The sequence below is a fragment of the Cervus elaphus genome, chromosome 28 (genome assembly GCF_910594005.1).
Source record: "Cervus elaphus chromosome 28, mCerEla1.1, whole genome shotgun sequence".
Lineage (NCBI taxonomy): Eukaryota > Metazoa > Chordata > Mammalia > Artiodactyla > Cervidae > Cervus > Cervus elaphus.
In genome coordinates this window covers 30,459,041-30,477,276 of record NC_057842.1, presented here as the reverse complement: position 1 = coordinate 30,477,276, position 18,236 = coordinate 30,459,041, and the positions used below count along the sequence as shown (strand labels likewise).

Below are 18,236 nucleotides of genomic sequence, written 5' to 3'. Positions count from 1 at the left end.
TTGTACACCTGAAATTAACACAACATTGTATTAATAAATCAACTATACTACAATGAAAATGTCTATGTATCATATGCATAGAGATCTGTAACATCTAAATCATGCTTCTTCTTATATATATAAATTGAATGAAAATGGATTTTTGAGGGCAAGAAAAATCATGACAATTCACAAAAACAATCTTTATCAAAATAATCCTAGATATTCTCATTGATATATATATATGTGTGTGTAATATCAGTAAGCCATGAGTAGTAATTTAACATAATTTTTAGAAGAATGTAAATTCTAAGCACTTTAAAAGAAACTATGTATTCTTTCAAGGTAAAAACTGCTTTTGTCATAAACCAGAAACTGACCCCCTGCCAATTTCAATGGAAGTCCTAAATTGCCATCTTTTCCCCCAGATCTGGGGCATGTGATTATTATAATATTTCAGAGGATGATTTGGCTACCTACACCACCTGGGAGATGGAGAGATACACACCTCTATTTTATATTATCTACCACTCCTTCCTACCTACCCACTGCCTCCACTCTTCCTGCAAGTGAATTTATTTTTCCAGGGCTGAGATTAGAAAATGAACCCTCCCTCAGCCATAGCAATGGGCCTTTAAGACAAGCCTGGCCATCAGAGTATTTCATCTTGCCCAGGACTGTGAAGGGATGAGGCAATCAGAAACCTCATTTTTCATGGAACTGATGGAGGACACTCTTTCTGCTGGGGTTGCCAAGCTGGTAGGATCTGCCAGTCGCTCTCTAGCCCACCAGTTGAAGTCCGCTGCTAGATGGAAACAGGCAGAGTCCAGACACTGCCATGTGGGTTCATGGTGCCAGCTATGTTTAGAGCCAGATTGATCGCTGGACTTTCCAGTTATATGAGAATATATAAACTCTTTTAATTTGGTTGAGTCCACATTACCAGTCATCAGGAATTCTGATTGATGGTTTTGCTTCTGCTAGGAATGTAAATAATTATTTTCCTTCATTTGTTTGTGTCATAAGGAGTGATGATCAGTCAGAATGATCTAAATATCTAGCTTTTCTTTTTTTCTTAAATCATTTCTGAAAGAAAACCTCAAATCTCACTCTTATTTTTTAAGTGGTTGTGCTATTATGGTCCTAAAGAAATGAGGTGTTCTGGTCAAGGTCAAATTTTAATATTAAAGTGTTCTTTCTAGGAAGAACTCCCTTGTGTTCTGGGTGAGAGGCAGGATCTCTCTCCCTGGGCAGTGACCTCTCGCTGTGACCTGCTAGCTCACCTCCCCATACTCTTTACTGCCAGGTAATAGATGTCTCTTCTTGTATTGGCACCAGTAAGCCTATTTTTCCCCTACCTTTTGAACTTTTCTTTTTCAACACAGCAGTTCCTCTCCATTCAGAAAACCTGTTTTCTGACAAATAGCGAGTTGAATTTAAAGGTGAAAACCAATGATAAGTGCATAACTAGAATTCACTTTCTGAAAATGTACTGAACTTAAAATACATTGTTTTACCAATCTAAAGTGGGTAAGGATTTCTGATTAATTCCTTTTTTATTTCTATTTTTTTTTAAAAATAGAAACTCCACTCTTTTTCTTTTAAATTCATTTATTTTAATTGGAAGCTAATTACTTTATAATATTGAGGCAATTTTTGCCATAAATCGACATGAATTGGCTATGGGTGCACATGTGTCCCCCCTATTCTGAACCCCTCTCCCACCTCCCTCCCCACCCCATCCCTCTGGGTTGTCTGAGAGCACTGGCTTTGACTGCTCTGCTTCATGCATCCAACTTGCACTGGTCATTTATTTTACATATGGTAATATACATGTTTCATGGCTATTCTCTCAAATCATCCCACCCTTGCCTTATCCCACAGAGTCCAAGAGTCTGTTCTTTACATCTGTGTCTCTTTTGCTGTCTTGCATATAGGGTCTTTGTTACTGTCTTTCTAAATTCAATATATATGCGTTAGTATACTGTATTGGTGTTTCTCTTTCTGACTTACTTCACTCTGTCTAATAGGCTCCAGTTTCATCCACCTCATTAGAACTGATTCAAATTCATTCTTTTTAATAACTGACTAATATTCCATTGTGTATATGTACCACAGCTTTCTTATCCATTCATCTGCTGATGGACATCTAGATTGCTCCCACATCCTAGTTATTGTAAACAGTGCTGCAATGAACATTGGGGTACATGTGTCTCTTTCAATTCTGGTGAAATTCCACTCTTCAAAGCCAAATTCTCTTTCAAAAATTGCCTCAAATCTCAACTCCATAATGATATTCCCCTGATCTTATTAAGTGAACACTACTGTTCTTATTTACAATTCTATAACATTTTTTATTAACACAATACATGGATGAAATTATCCCAACTCTTCTTTAGTTTTTCTTCTGTTTTCAGCAAAGTTCCAGGTTGGAAGCAAGTCATTTACCCTTTCATAGACCTTAGCACAGCACTTATTTTACACAGTGTGGCTGCAATAAATACTTATTTAGTATGAAAAAATTCATAAATTTTGCTAAAGAAAATCAACTAAAGAAAATGTCATGATAAATAGCATCTATTTCTACAGCTAGAATGATCTGCAGGATGCAATGAATTTATAAGAAATAAAAAAAAACTTAAAGTGGTCCATTTTCAAGGGTTTTTGGCTTTGAGCGGAAAAATTACTACCAGCCAAACTTGCCTAACAGCTTACTGATGTATGTAGTGTTTGTAAGGATTAGAAAACTGGAAAGTCTGGGCAAACAAAGGGAGGGTGGGATGCCTAGGATTTTCATGCGGGTTCATTCTATTGGTGAGTTCAAAACAGAAGAACAGGAATAGGGTTTCACGCAGATTCATTCTATGGATGAATGCAAAACCTAAGAAGGGATAGGTGCACAGGAAAGGAGGAAACACGGAGGAGGGAGGGAATAAATCTAGGCAACATCCTAGAAGACTGTTCACCCCATAGTACTCAGCCAATGAGGAACTGGGGGAGGCAACTGCACGCTAGGAGACAAAATTGCTTGTTGTAACGACACTGGTTGTGCCTGCTCACCAGACACCCGATCTTGCAAGACCATCATTAAAGCCTTGCTTCCTACTGCACCTAGTGTCTTCAAGTCCATTCTCTGGGTTTGGGCCAGTGGGTTTTATTTCTGACAATTTTGATCCAGAAATAAATATAAACCAAAATATATTTTTATGACATGAGACAATGTTGAATTAAGATATATGTTTACTGATAGAAGTAAAAGCATGTCTATTCAGAAATTTTGCAGCATGCAGCAACATAGGTGGGGCTTGAAGAGTATTATTCTAAGTGAAATAATTCATACAGAGAAAGATAAATACTGTATGATGTAAGTTATACACAAAATCTAAAAATACAACAAACTAATGAATATAACATAAAAGAAGATTTAAAGATATAGAGAACAAACTAGTGGTTACTAGTGGGGAGAGGGGGAGAGGAATAAAAGGATGGGAAGCACAAAGTACTGGGTGTAAGATAGGCTCCAAGTTGTTTTATGCAATGCAAGGAAAATAGCCAATATTTTGTGAGGGTTGTAAATGGAAAGTAAAATTGTATAGAACAAAAAAAATTAAAGTTAAAAAAAATTGTTCAGGGTGCATTTCAAAAGAAGTGGCAAGTTTAGTTGGTCAAAATAATTAATTAAGGCTTCCACAGAGGAGGACACATGAGTGGGGCAGAGAAAAAGATGTTCAATTTCCTTGACTAAAAAAGCTTTTATTTACTAAATAATGACAATAATTAAGAAGAGACACTCCTTTCCAATGAGGCAATTAAAACATTATTAAGGTTGTTAAATCTCCAAAAGGTAAAACATCTGGGAGAGGTTTCTACAAGCAGATTAGGCAGAATAAGTGTGCAGATGACTAAAAGTGCTGAGGATCAAGTTACAAATACGTGACGGTGCATTTTCCTAGTCAGTTAGGGATCATCACACAATACCACAGGCTGGGTGCCTTAAACAACAGAAATTGCTTTTCTCATAGTTTTGGAGGCTGGAAGTCTTAAATCAGGGTGCCAGCCTGGTTAGTTTCTGGGGAGGACTCTCTTGCTGGCTTGCAGATTACGGCCTTCTCACTGGGTGCTCACATGGCAGAGAGAGCTCTGCAAGCTCTATACTGTCTCACTATATAAGGGAACTAATTTCATTATAAGGGCTCTACCTCTATGACTTAACCTAAATCTAATTACCTCCAAACACCTTATCTCCAAGTATCATCACACTGAGGAATAAATAGGGCTTCAACATGTGAACATGGGGGACACAATTCAGTCCATAGCCTGCAAGTTTCTGTTCGATTATTTAAAAATTACTCAAACAAATGTTAATATAATTAAGCTTAATAGACAAAGCTATTTTAATAGAGCTATATCTTTCAATCAAGGCCATGGCCCCATACTACCAGTACATGCCCAAGTAACCCAAATCAAAATGTCAGTGGAAAAGCTTAGTGATGGAAATTAATCAACAAGAACCACGATGTGACTTTTTCATGGCAATGATTTTGAGAGATTCAGTCAGATTCATTTCAGGAAAATAACCCATCCTGACTTCATGAGCCCAGAAATTCTTATGCAAGAAGATAAGTCATTTTGGTGTCTGATTTTCTCAGTTTGAAGTTTGAATACAGGATTGACAGAAAATCTCCCAAATTCTGTGGATTCAATTTTAGGCAAAGAAATATTAGACACTGGTTCCTAGCAAATATGATTTAAATAGAATAGACATAAGATCCATGAGCTATATTTAGTTCTTTTGAGAAATTAATCTTCTAGTATTTTATGTTTGGGTTGACATGTTTTCTTCCTGTGCCAAATATAATTGAAATGCTTTACCTAGCTCCGGAAATTTTCCTGCTAAAGAGCCCCACTGGCATTGAATTACAAACCCCTTGAAAGAGAAAAGGACTGAGTAATGAACCTACTATTTCAATTTGGGAAAAAATCCTAAATTCAATGCTTCAACATCACTAACTTTCCACAACTTGTTGACTCAAATGTGTGTTTTTTACTTTATTTTTCTTAAATTTTCATGGAAATCAACTCTTCTATAAGAATTAATCATCTCCAGCTGCTTTTACCTCAGAGGAGTCTGAATCCTACCAATGTGGTGTCACAATAGCTTTTATTTTCTTTCCATTAAGAGAGTGTAACAGTCCTCCCTGACCCAAAAGAGCACACAGCATATTTATACTTTTTTCATTTGAAGGTACTCTGTAATAATAATAATGACTTCAAGGAATGCTACTGCTTAAAACTATAGTCATATAAAAACGATTGGTTTTTCACACTGCATCACCTACTTTCAGGAAACTTAAGGAAATGCAAGAACTTTCAAGTTCTTTGAAGAAATGCAATACTTTCAAGTTTACTTCTCTGAGTGAATTTTTAGGCAATTGTTTCATGAATCAACCTGGTTTATTTTTGACATAGTTAATGTTAGTCACAGTCATGTCCGACTCTTTGTGACCTGTCGTCTGGCTCCTCTATCCATGGATTTCTCCAGGGAAGAATACTGAAGTAGGTAGCCATTCCCTTCTCCAGAGGATTGTCTTGACCCAGGGATCAGGTCTCCTGCATTGTGGGTGAATTCTTTATCATCTGAGCCACCAGGGAAGCCCTATTTTTGACATGGTGTTGCTTTAGTCTCTAAGTTGTGACTAACTCTTTTGACTCCATGGACTGTAGGCTGCCAAGCTTCTCTGTCCATGGGATTCTCTATGCAAGAATACTGGAGTGGGTTGCCATTTCCTTCTCCAAAGGATCCTCCCGACCCAGGGATTGAACCCGGGTCTCCTGCATTGCAGGCAGGTTCTTTACCGACGGGGCTACGATGGAAGTCCACATTTTTGACATACTTATATATAAATAAGGGCTTCCCAGGTGGCACTAGTGGTAAAGAACCTGCCTGCTAATGCAGGACACACAAAAGACACAGGTTCCATCCCCGGGTGGGGAAGATCCCCTGGAGGAGGACATGGCAACTCACTCCAGTATTTTTGCCTGGAGAATCCCACAGACAGAAGAGCCTGGTGGGCTACAGACCACAGGATCACAAAGAGTCAGACACAGCTGAAGCAACTAGGCTCACACCACACAAATATAAATAAAAGTAAACCTGTGTTTTCTATTTATAAGGAAATTTGTATCCACTGGTTGGAAAAGTAGTGATAATTCAATAGCATAAAACTTTCATATGTGCATGTATATGGTTAAGGATATTTTAGAGTATATAATCATTAAGTAGGGACATAACTGATTTTATTGAGTACCTCAGGGGCTTTTAAAATAAATAAAAATTACAATGATGTACCATTGTTTTCATGCATCTGTAATTATTAGTAATATAAACTGACACTGTCTATGGTCACTCCAGAATTAATGCTATTGCCATATTTGGATTAAAAGCAGACACAGATTTTTTTTTTAAGTTTTAATTGGAGTACAGTTGATTTAAAATGCATTAGTTTCTGCTGTACAGTGAACTGAATCAACTATACCTATACATATATCCACTCTTTTTTAGATTCTTTTTCCATACCAGTCACTACTAAGTATTGAGAAGCGTTTCCTACGCTATACAATAGGTCATTCTTAGCTATCGATTTTATATATTGTAGTGTCTATTGATCAACCCCAATCTCCCAGTTTCTCTCTCCCTCCTCCTTGTTCTTTCCCCCCTGGTAACCGTAAGTGTGTTTTCTACACCTGTGACTCTATTTATGTTTTGTAAATAAGTTCGTCACCAGGCTCCTCTATTCACAGAATTCTCCAGGCAAGAATACTGGAGTAGGTCCATTTTCTTCTCCAGGGGATCTTCCCAACCCAGGGATTGAACCCGGGTCTCCTGCATTGCAGGCAGGTTCTTCACCATTTGAACCACTAGGGAATCCCAAAAATACCCTTCTGTTTCTGCATGGTTTCAAATGGGGGAAACTTTCCCATGTTAGGGGAATGTCATAACCACTACACCATGGAAACCAAGTAAATAAGTTCTCTTGTACCATTTCTTTAGATTCTATATATAAGTGATATCATATGATATTTGGCTTTTCCCCTTTGACTTACTTTATTCAGCATGACAATCTCTAGGTCCATTCACATTGCTACAAATTATCTTATTTCCTTCTTTATGGCTGACTAATAGCCCACTATATACATGTACCATTTTCTTTATTCATTTTCTCTGTTTAGAATTTTTTAATATTGAGTGAAGTAAAATACTTAAATTTTGTGAGAAAAAAAATGTGTGCTTAGAATTGGACACCATTATAATACGATATTGTATTTTGTTTAACTTGAACCCAAATCTTCATTAAGCTATTTGATAGGTTTAGAACCAATCAGAATAACCTAGCCCAAACTGTCATCTTTCTGAACTGAGTCCATATACCCCATGAAGAAAAACACATATTATGAATAAAATACAGTCTGAAAAATTTATTAGAGAGTGAAGATTTGCTGTGGATTTTTTTTAAAAATCATCCACTCTATAGGGAAAAAATCAGCTTCCTGTGCTTTTCAAAGGACTTTCAAATGAGCTTGAAGCTCTTTTATGTATTTCTGAAAGGAACATTAAGGTATCCATGCCCATATTTGAAAAATGCAAGCAATTAGGTAAACACAAACAATACTTTATACAAATCTTCTAGGGAACTTATAGGGTTTTAGAAACAGCTGATTAAGCTGCACATATGATATGAAAGGAAACGGAAACAGAGGCGTTAAAGAGAACCAGTTGAAGAGTTAAAGACTCTTTGGAGTCTTTTCTGAAGACTACTCATTATCAGAGCTTTCAAGTATTATGTATCGCTTAGTCTCTAACATTTCACTCTCTGAATCATTTGTCCAAATAGACTTAAAATTGATCTTAAATTGTATGGAAGGAGGATGCCACTCATTGGCAACTAATAAAAAGACTTTTTCTCTTGGCAATTAAAATTCTGATACAAAAAATATGAGAAAGCAAAGAGATAAACAAAATGATGAATGGATTAACTTTTTCCTTTTAGCCCCTTCACACCTATCTACATTTCAGTTTTTATCGAGCAGAAGAGCAGTCATTTTACTCTGTATTCTGAAGATAAAATTATATCCTCAGCACCTCAAGGAGTAAGAAATAAATGGAAAACTAGGCCATTATTCTCTAAGAATCTACTTGGTATTTACTGTTGGGTGGGCTTCCCAGGTGGTACTAGTGGTAAAGAATCTGCCTGCCATTGTAGGAGATTAAGAGACGCAGGTTTGATTCCTGGGTCAGGAAGATCCCCTGGAGGAGGCCATGGCAACACACTCCAGTACTCTTGATTAGAGAATCCCATGGACAGAGGAGCCTGGAAGGCTACAGTCCCCAGGGTCACAAAGACCTGGACAGGACTGAAGCAGCTTAGCATGCACACACAGACTTGACTTTGGTATTCATGTTAAGGACTGGGAGAGAAGGGCCACTTTCCTCAGAGTTAATCCAGGGTTACCACAATGTGTTGGGTCTGTCAGTATTATACAGAATGGTGAAATTCCCTAACCTATCATTTGAAAAGCTTATCTGAATAGGATTTTACTATTGACAGACCCATATTTCTGACATTAGATCACTCAGAGCAGTTATTTCTATGGATTGAGCATTTTTATAGGCTTTATTTGACTAAGCTTATCCAACCATTGCAGCTGCATTAGTATTACCAAGGCATAGCAAATTCGGTAAAATAAGCTTTATAAAATTGTGGTTGCCCCATAGCATGTGTTTTTAGAAACTACTAAGTAGCTTTAGCTGGAGGAACATAGCTCCACCGTTGTGCTCTACAAGATTCTTGCCATCCAATGTCTCTCTCCATCTTAGAGGAGAAGAGAAATGAGAAACAATTTAGGGATCATTTTTCTTGCATAAAAATCACTTTCCCTTGTAATGTTATAACAAAAGGGGAAATGCATTAAATATTCAAATATGAATATTAAGCCCTTTGATTCAGTATTAGAGGAGGTTCTTCAAAGATGGCATCAAATCTTTTCTGCATCTTAGTTCTGCGGAAATGTGCCTCCTATAAAAGACTCCAGAGATTGTAAAAAGAATCAGATCATAAAAAAAATTTTGCTAAGGCAATTTTCATAAGAAAATCGTAACTGTTAACACTCTAGTCCTAAAACTGATCATAATTATGTTGCTTTAGGCTTATAAAGCATCTCTGCTCCAGGGAAATGAAAGACAACCACACAAGCCAGATTTTCTGGGTGTGTGCGTGTGTGTGTGTGTGTGTGTGTGTGTGTGTTATTTCCCGGAATAAAACTCAGTCATTTCAGAAGCCACAGTGACTCATAAAGAGCATTTGGCTTCCAAAGGTAACTGAAATTATTCAAGTAATTACTTCTGGAAATAATGCTCTTGATTACTTTCTCTCTGTTAGAGAAATGTTAAATTAAAAAAACAAATATATGTATGTGTGTGTATTTAAACATTTGTATGCACAGCTAAACACAAACATAGTAGGTTAGGCAGACATATGCCATCAACATATTTTAATGAAATGATAGACTATCAAAACCCAAGGTAATTACAATAAGGCCACTACTTGTCCAAATTATTCATTTTTCACTAAATTGAAATACTAGATCCTTTGAACCAAATGTCTTTGCCATTCAGTCGCCAAGTCATATCCGACTGTTTGTGATCCCGTGAACCACAGTAAGCAAGACTTCCCTGTCCATCACTGTCTCCCAGAGTTTGCTCAAACAGGTCCATGGAGTCAGTGATGCCATCCAACCATCTCATCCTCTGTTGCCCCCTTCTCCTCCTCCTTTCATTCCTTCCCAGCATCAAGTCTTTGTCAGTGAGTCAGCTCTTCACATCAAGTAGCCAAAGTTATTGGAGCTTCAGCTTCAGCATCAGTCCTTCCAGTAAATATTCAGGGATGATTTCCTTTAGGAATGACTGGTTTGATCTCCTAGCTGTCCAAGGGATTCTCAAGAGTCTTCTCCAGGCACCACAGTTCAAAAGCATCATTTCTTCAGCACTCAGCCTTCTTTATGGTCCAACTCTCAAATCTGTACACGATTACTGGAAAGACCATAGCCCTGACTATGCCGAACTTTGTTGGCAAAGTGATATCTCTGCTTTTAAATATGCTCTCTAGGTTTGTGATATCTTTTCTTCCAAGAAGCATCTTTTAATTTTGTGGCTGCAGTCACCAACTACTGTGATTTTGGAGTCCAAGAAAATGAAAATAAAATTTGCCACTTTCCCCATCTAATTGCCATGAAGTGATGGGACCAGATGCCATGATCTTAGTTTTAGAATGTTGCGTTTTAAGCCTACTTTAAGTTGAAGCCTAGCTTGAAGAATTTTGAGCACTATCTTGCTAGCATGTGAAATGAGTACAATTGTATGGTAGTTTGAACATTCTTTGGCATTGCCTTTCTTTTAGATTGGAGTGAAAATTGACCTTTTCCAGTGCTGTGGCCACTGCTGAGCTTTCCAAATTTGCTGGCATTTTGAGTGAAGCACTTTAACTAGATATTTAGCAGTTAAATAATTCTATTCATTTTCCTTTAATCCATAAACTTTAATGCAAATAAAGATGACACATTTTACTTTTAGCCAAAGGAATCAACATTTATGGGTGTTTCAGATAAAAATTTATTATAGGTTATAGCCTTTGTTTAATTTAATTATAACATCATAAAAAGCTTAATTGTAGCTAAGTTAAAATATTTACAGTAAAAATGTTTCTTCAAAGAATGCTTCTTTCACTAATCCAAGAAAAAGAAAAAAAATTTTAATAATTAAAAAATGCCTAAAGCATAAACACAATTATGCAGAGTAAAATCCTGGCTATAATATTTGCTGATTGATCCTAAGAAAATTTACTCAACAAAATCCACTGGATTGGCCAAAAAGCTTATTTGAGGTTTTCATAAGGTTGAAAAGAAAAATAACAAACTAACTTATTGGCCAACCCAATACTAGCCTCAATACTTACACTACAGGAAATCCTTTTAGGTTAAGAAACAATTTAAAATTCATAATGTGAAATGTCAAAAAGTCAATCTGAACTTTTTTTAGTTATTTAGATAACATATCTTTCATATTTAAAAAAGAAACAAACTTTTCAATTTATCTGTCAATCCTAAGGAATTCTCAGTTGCCAAATGATCAGATTTCATTCTCTAACAAGACAGACTAATAATTGGGAAGCCTAAAACAAACAAGCTAGAAAAATAAGTCTAGAATATGATACCAGCCCAAAATATGCCTCTGTAATATAGAAACAATGTTAAGGTAAACAGTCTGTGAGAACCATAATTCCTCATTCATAAAAAAGACAATTTTTGAATCCATTGCCTCCACAGTACTACAAAAATGTTTAGAGCAGAATAGAAACATTCCCTGGTGTCCTACAAATTGATTCTCATGAAATTGAAATTGAAAATAATCTATAAAATTTGTCCTGATTATGTAATGCAGAACATTTTAATGAAATCATTTATTAATTTATTCTACTGTTCATTTGTACTTCTCACAGACCTTATGAATAGAAGTTTTTTTCTTTAAAAAATACTCATTATTGAGGTGACACTTAAGAGATAGAATTTTATTATTTTTCATATGGCCCTTTCTATAGTCATGCATGCCTCAGATTCTATGATCTATAAAGTCACTGGTGAATGGGACAAAATCAATTGGTTCTGCAATGGATCCACATGAAAGACTGAATAGCTGTTAAGTGGATTTTCCATAAATAGATTTACAAACCTAAATGAGAAACTAAAAAGCACTCAGATATTCTTTTAGTCTTCTTTTAAAGATGGCTTTGGTTCTTCTGACGGGAGAGAGTAATTAGAAAGGATTTGTCAGGTCATATTTTTTTAAAAAGACAAAGAATATGCCACAGGTCAACAGCAGAAGACTGGGATGGAGCAGTGACTAAGGGACCTCGTGGGCGTCACTGCACCTACCTACAAGTCTCTGAAAATGTAAGTCAAGTCCCACCCCTACAATGATCAAGACCAGCTGAGGGTGAAAAAGTGATACTCTTCAAGGAAAACCACAGTGCTCAGCAAGTGCCATGGAAGGAATGTGACCAACAGCAAAGTCCTAAGTGCATTAAAAGGGTTTTCAAGCGGATGACAGAAAACCAACAGGTCATATTACTGTTATCTCTACCCTTGAGGCTCTGTTATCTACCAAGACCTAACCCTAACATTGACAAAAGGCATGAGCACAAAGAATTGCACACACCGAGTCTCAGGCAACCCCGGCTACCATCACTCAGCCCTTCCGTCTATATGCTCTGTGCGTGCTAGGTCACTTCAGTCGTGTCCGACTCTTTGTGACCCTATGGACTGTAGCCCACCAGGTTCCTCTGTCCACAGGATTCTCCAGTCAAGAATCCTGGAGTGGGTTGCCATGCCCTCCTCCAGGGGATCCAGGGATTGAACCTGTGTCTCTTATGTCTCCTGCATTGGCAAGTGGGTTTTTTACCATTAGCACCATCTGGGAAGCCCTTTATATACTCTGGCCAACTCCAAATTTCCGTGATTCCTGGGATACACTGTGTCCTCTTTCTTTTCTGTGCATATAAGTCGTCTGCAGCCTAAGACCGAAATGACTTCATCCAGTTGTCCCTCTTACCTCTTACTCTCTCTTCAGGACTCAGTTTTATTGGAAAACAAACACACTCATTTGTTTATGACTTGTCTTTTGTCTATTTCTATGATTTCCTGCTAAGGTACATAATAGAGTAGTTGCAACCTAGATCATTTGTCCCACCACATCTAAAGTACTTACCGTTTGGCCCTTTATAGAAAAAGTTTGCCAATCCCTGCTCTTGGAGGAGAGTAACAGATAAAGTAAGAACTTAAAAATATATATTAAGTGGTTACTTCCCTGGTGGTCCAATGGTTAAGAATCCGCCTGCCAATGTGGGGGACACAGGTTCGAACCCTGATCTGGGGAGATGCCACATGCCTCAGGGCAACTAAGTCCACGTACCACAACTACTGAAGTGGCAGAGTCTTGAGCCTGCGCTCCGCAACAAGAGAAGGCACTGCACCGCAACTCGAGAGTAGTCTCCACTCGCCAGAATTAAAGAAAGACTGCGCGCAGCAACAAAGAACCAGCAGAGCCAAAAATAAATAAATAAAATTTAAAATATTTGTGTGTGTGTGTATACTAAGTGGTTTTAAAATCAGGAAATACTTTAAGCTAACATTTAAAAAGACTAATGAGGTATAGGGGAGGCGTATGACACAGTGACAGAAAAGTAGGGTTTAGTACTGGGTTTGAGGTTTGAATCCTGGCTTTTCTCTTTACTACTATCTCTACCCTAGTGTTCACGTATAAAACCGAGATCATTAAAATCCTCAGAAGACTGTCAAGAAGAATAAATTTTTTAGCACAGTGTCAGGCACAATAGCTTTCTCCTTTCCCTCTATTACTAACCTCCCCTACCTTAATGTATTGCTGATAATAGTGATAAACATGCTTCCATAAAAATAGGGCTTCTTAAAACGTCTTAGGAGGAAAATTACTTTAGCTCCATCCATTCATTCTTTTAGCTCTGTACATGGTATTCTGAAGTACAAAGGTTAAACTGCTTTTTCATGTATATAATAATTGGGGTTATATAACTGAGAATGTAAGCCCTGGAGGCTCCGAGGTTCATCTCTTTAAAGAGACTTTACATTGCAAAGTATACAACTGATGTTCAACTCATTCATAACTACCATTAAAATAAGGCCAACAGATGTAAACAACTCAGAATGTATTTCTCTAACCAGTGTTCAGAATGCATAATGGGTAAAATCATGCATTTTCATTCATATGAAAAACTCATAATGTTTTTAATGCATTTGCTGCCAATTACAAAAAGCACAGTACTGCAGTTTTTGATAATCTCTGCCACAATTTGGTGCTATTCTTTATTCTAAACAGGCATTAGGTCCCGAAGGATTTTTTCATAAGGTGGTTATTTGGAGCACAAATGTATTTCCCCATTTTAATTAAAGCATGTTATGAAGTTTGGTTATGGTCTCAGTATGCCCATCAAAACCTTTCTAATATTATGCAGCTGAATTGTTATACAAATAAAACCGTAGACATCCTCATGCTTTTTAATATGTTTGTATATTATCTACATGAGGAATGGGCGCAAGTCTTAGTCAGCTTAAGCCTCAGATCTTTCTAAAGTCTTATATATAAACCTCCAGGGTGACTTAAAAATGTCTCTTTTTAATGCTTTCAGACCACCTGCTCCATGCATTTATCTAAGACCTAGAGGACTATCCAGGTGGCTCTGTGGAAAAGAATCTGCCTGCCAATGCGGGAGCCTCGGGAGATGTGGGTTCAACCCCTGGGTTGAGAAGATCCCCTGGAGCATGAAATGGCAACCTGTTCTAGCATTCCTGCCTGACAAATTCCAAGGACAGAGGAGCCTGGCAGGCTACACTGGGTCACAAAGAGCTGGACACAACAGAGCACATAAGCACATGTTATACTGCAGGTGCCTGTGGGTCTCCAGCTAGAACGTAAGCTCCCTGAAGCTTCTCACCCTCATCTGTCTACTTTTGGTTAGGTGGAGATATACACGCAGAGATGGGAAGAAAATTCAGAGCTTTGTGTTAAAAATATTACCAACTCATAGTGAAGAAGATGGCTGAGGAAAAGAGAGCAACTACCATCACATTCACAGATAATTACAAGTGTTGTTGGGAAGTGTTCCTAAGTACAGAACTAACTCTAGTGCCCCCCTCTTTTTTTGCTTTCTAAACATAAACTCTGGAGAGCAGACTTTTTAGTGGTATCTATTGGATACCACTTACTGAAATTCAACTTACCAGTTGAATAACTCAACACAACTGAAACTTTCCAAATGTGAAAATATTTTTTTAAAAACTGTGCTACATCCGCTTGATTCCTTACCCTTTCCTAAGTCTCTCTTACTAACCATACTTGACAAGTTTATTTGCATTAGGATACAAGACAGGCCAAGAAAGACTATCTGAAGTATAGCATAACCAAATTTGAGGTGATACATATTAAGTATTTGCATATAGATTTTTAATAAAGATCTTAGTGCAAAAATTATGTATTTCCTAGATGTATAGTGGAGACAGAATTCTCATTTTATAAATAAGAAAAAATGCCATTGGCACTCTGACTTCTAAGGACCAAAGCTGATTAGCTCTTTAAGAACGACATAATGCTTTGTTATATCACCACTGACACCTTTTGCTCACCCAAGCGTGATATATACCTAGCCACCGGGATTTAAGAGTAAGGTTGCAGTCCTTTCTGTACCTTAGAAAGCAGGTTTCATCATGGTAGGCACTATGTCTCTTCAACACTAAATCAAGTGTAAGAGAATCCAATGGTGGTCTTGGTCAGGGCTCCAGATACTCTAAATGACTCATTTGTACTAAACAAAAGAACCGTCCTTTCTAAGCCTTCACAGTGGCTACACCAGAGCTCACGGCATGCTGAAGAGAGAACATGCTAGATTTATACTGTGAAAGGAAAATCAAAATGGAGTTGGTACTGGTAAGAGAGCTCCCTAGAAATGAGCCAGGAGGCTGTTGAGAAAGGGTGTGACTTACGCACATCTTAGCCTAGATGGAATCTAAACATTGTCCACTTACAGTCTTAAAGTAGGCATCTAGAACATCTGCCCAGTGTTCCAGATACTCATGGACATTTACCCTAAACCACTCATGACAATCTGTCCCTTAAGGACAAATATTTCCCTTCTTGCATCAGAGTCAGTCGTAATTCTTATCAGACAATTTTAACAACCTTGTAATTTTTGCCTTTATAAACCTCTGACTCTTTCTCTTCTCCAGAATACTCTTCGTTTTATCTGATATATGTCTTCCAAATTGTGATTCCTAAGACCCCCAAATAAACCTTTTCTTATGTGCAGCCTTCTGTGTTTCTTAGTTGACAATACTCTTTCTTGCTTCTTTGACCAGGTATTCTGCAGGCCACAACCTGTGGCAGTCCCCATCTTGGTCAATATGGACAGAGAAACTGTAGGTCAGTAGGTAATAAATAACCATTAAGAAAGTTTTAATTTGTTTGTTGGGCTAGCAATATCATATTTTGTGCAACATTTCAGAATTTATAAATCCAAATTCATATGAATCATATCAACTGATCTTCCTGAGGAAGACTGGGAAGCTAATCCCACTCTCACTTGAGAGAAGAGAAACTGATGCTCAGAGAGATTTTGTGAAAAGTACTGGAGAACTTCCAGATGTATAAGCTGAATTGAGAAAAGGCAGAGGAACCAGAGATCAAATTATCAACATTCGCTGAATCATAGAAAAAGCAAGGGAATTCCAAAAACACATCTGCTAAAGCCTTTGAATGTGTGGATCACCACAAACTGGAAAATTCTTAAAGAGATACGACTACCAGACCACCTTACATGTCTCCTAAGAAAGCTGTATGCAGGCCAAGAGGCAACAGCTAGAACTGTACATGAAACAATGGACTGGTTCAAAATTGGGAAAGGAATCCTTTAAGGCTGTATATTGTTACCCTGCTTATTTAACTTAGACACAGAGTACATCATGTGAAATGACAGGCTGGATGACTCACAAGCTGGAATCAAGATTGTGGGGAGAAATATCAACAACCTCATATATGCAGATGATACCACTCTCATGGCAAAAACAAAGAGGAACTAGAGGCTGAAAGAGGAGAGTGAAAAAGCTGGTTTAAAACTCAACATTCAAAAAATGGAGATCACGGTATCCAGTTCTATCACTTCATGGCAAATAGATAGGGAAACAATGGCAACAGTGACAGATTTTATTTTCTGGGGCTCCCAAATCACTGCTAATGATGACTGCAGCCACAAACTTAAAAGACTCTTGCTCCTTGGAAGAAAAGCTATGACAAACTTAGACAGCATATTAAAAAGCAAAGACACTGCTTTGTCGATAAAGGTCTAGACAGTCAGAACTATGGTTTTTCCAGAAGTTGTGTATGGATGTGAGAGTTGGACCATAAAGAAGGCTGAGTGCCGAAGAATTGATACTTTTGAGCTTGGTGTTGGAGAAGACTCTTGAGAGTCCCTTGGACTGCAAGGAGATCCAACCAGTCCATCCTAAAGGAGATCAGTCCTGAATATTCGTTGCAAGGACTGAAGCTGAAGCTCCAGTGCTTTGACCACCTGATGCGGAGAGCCAACTCATTGGGAGCAACCCTGACACTGGGAAAGACTGAGAACAGGAGGAGAAGGGGGCGACAGAGGATGAGATGGTTGGATGGCATCACCGACTCAATGGACATGAGTTGAGCAAACTTCAGAAGATAGTGAAGGATAGGAAAGCCTGATGTGTTGCAGTTCAGGGCTTGCAAAGAGTCGGACTTGCCTTAGTGACTAAACAACAACAACAACTGGAAAACAGTGGTGTCAAGACCAGAACCCAGATAGTTAAGACTTAGTTATATCAGCTTGAACTAGAACATTAAGAATAATAGTGAGGCAACTATACGTCTTCTGAGGCAACTATATGTCAGACACTGGTTCTAAGATCTAGAAATATAGTCCCTATTCTCAAGCTGTCTATATTCTAATGAAATAAATGTACATTCGAATATGTTTTCAAGGTGAGTTTGAATAAAAAGAAAAGGTTCAAGTTTAACTGAATCTATTGCCTCCCCCAACTCAGCTAACTCCAGGAGTTACCCTATCTCAATCTATCACCAAATGAAGGGAAAAGAATGAAGATGCTGCTAGCAACAAAGAGAAACTGAGCTCCATAAATTCATAATACTTACCATAAACTTCCCTCACCCCGCACTTATGAAGACAGACTTTGGAAACTGCTGTTTTCAAAATAAGACTCTCATAATTTCCATATGCCCTATGGACTGGTAACAACAGTCCAGTCCAGGATAAACACCTCAAAAACAACAACAAAGGCACAATTTAGTCATTATGTTATTTATTCCATAATAATGACTTCATACTATTTCTTTAGCCAAAGGACAGTGATTATATTTAAAATAAGCATGCAATTTAGATTTATAAAATTATGCAGCAATACAAAATTAAATTTTGACTTTATGATGTATTATTCAATTTAATATCAGTTCTTATTTAAATTTCAAGTATCTAGAACTCAGATCTTTTTTATTCCAGAGGTTAATGTATAACAAAATGGTTAGATCATGGGGCTATTGAAATCTAATTACAACCATAATCCTATTCATTGTGACT

At 37.5% G+C, this 18,236-nt stretch overlaps 1 protein-coding gene across 1 annotated transcript in view; it reads right to left on the bottom strand.

The window, feature by feature from the left end:
* Positions 1–18,236, bottom strand: part of LOC122685288 (triadin-like) — a 132,143-nt gene that overhangs the window by 81,553 nt on the left and 32,354 nt on the right. The window lies entirely within an intron of this gene.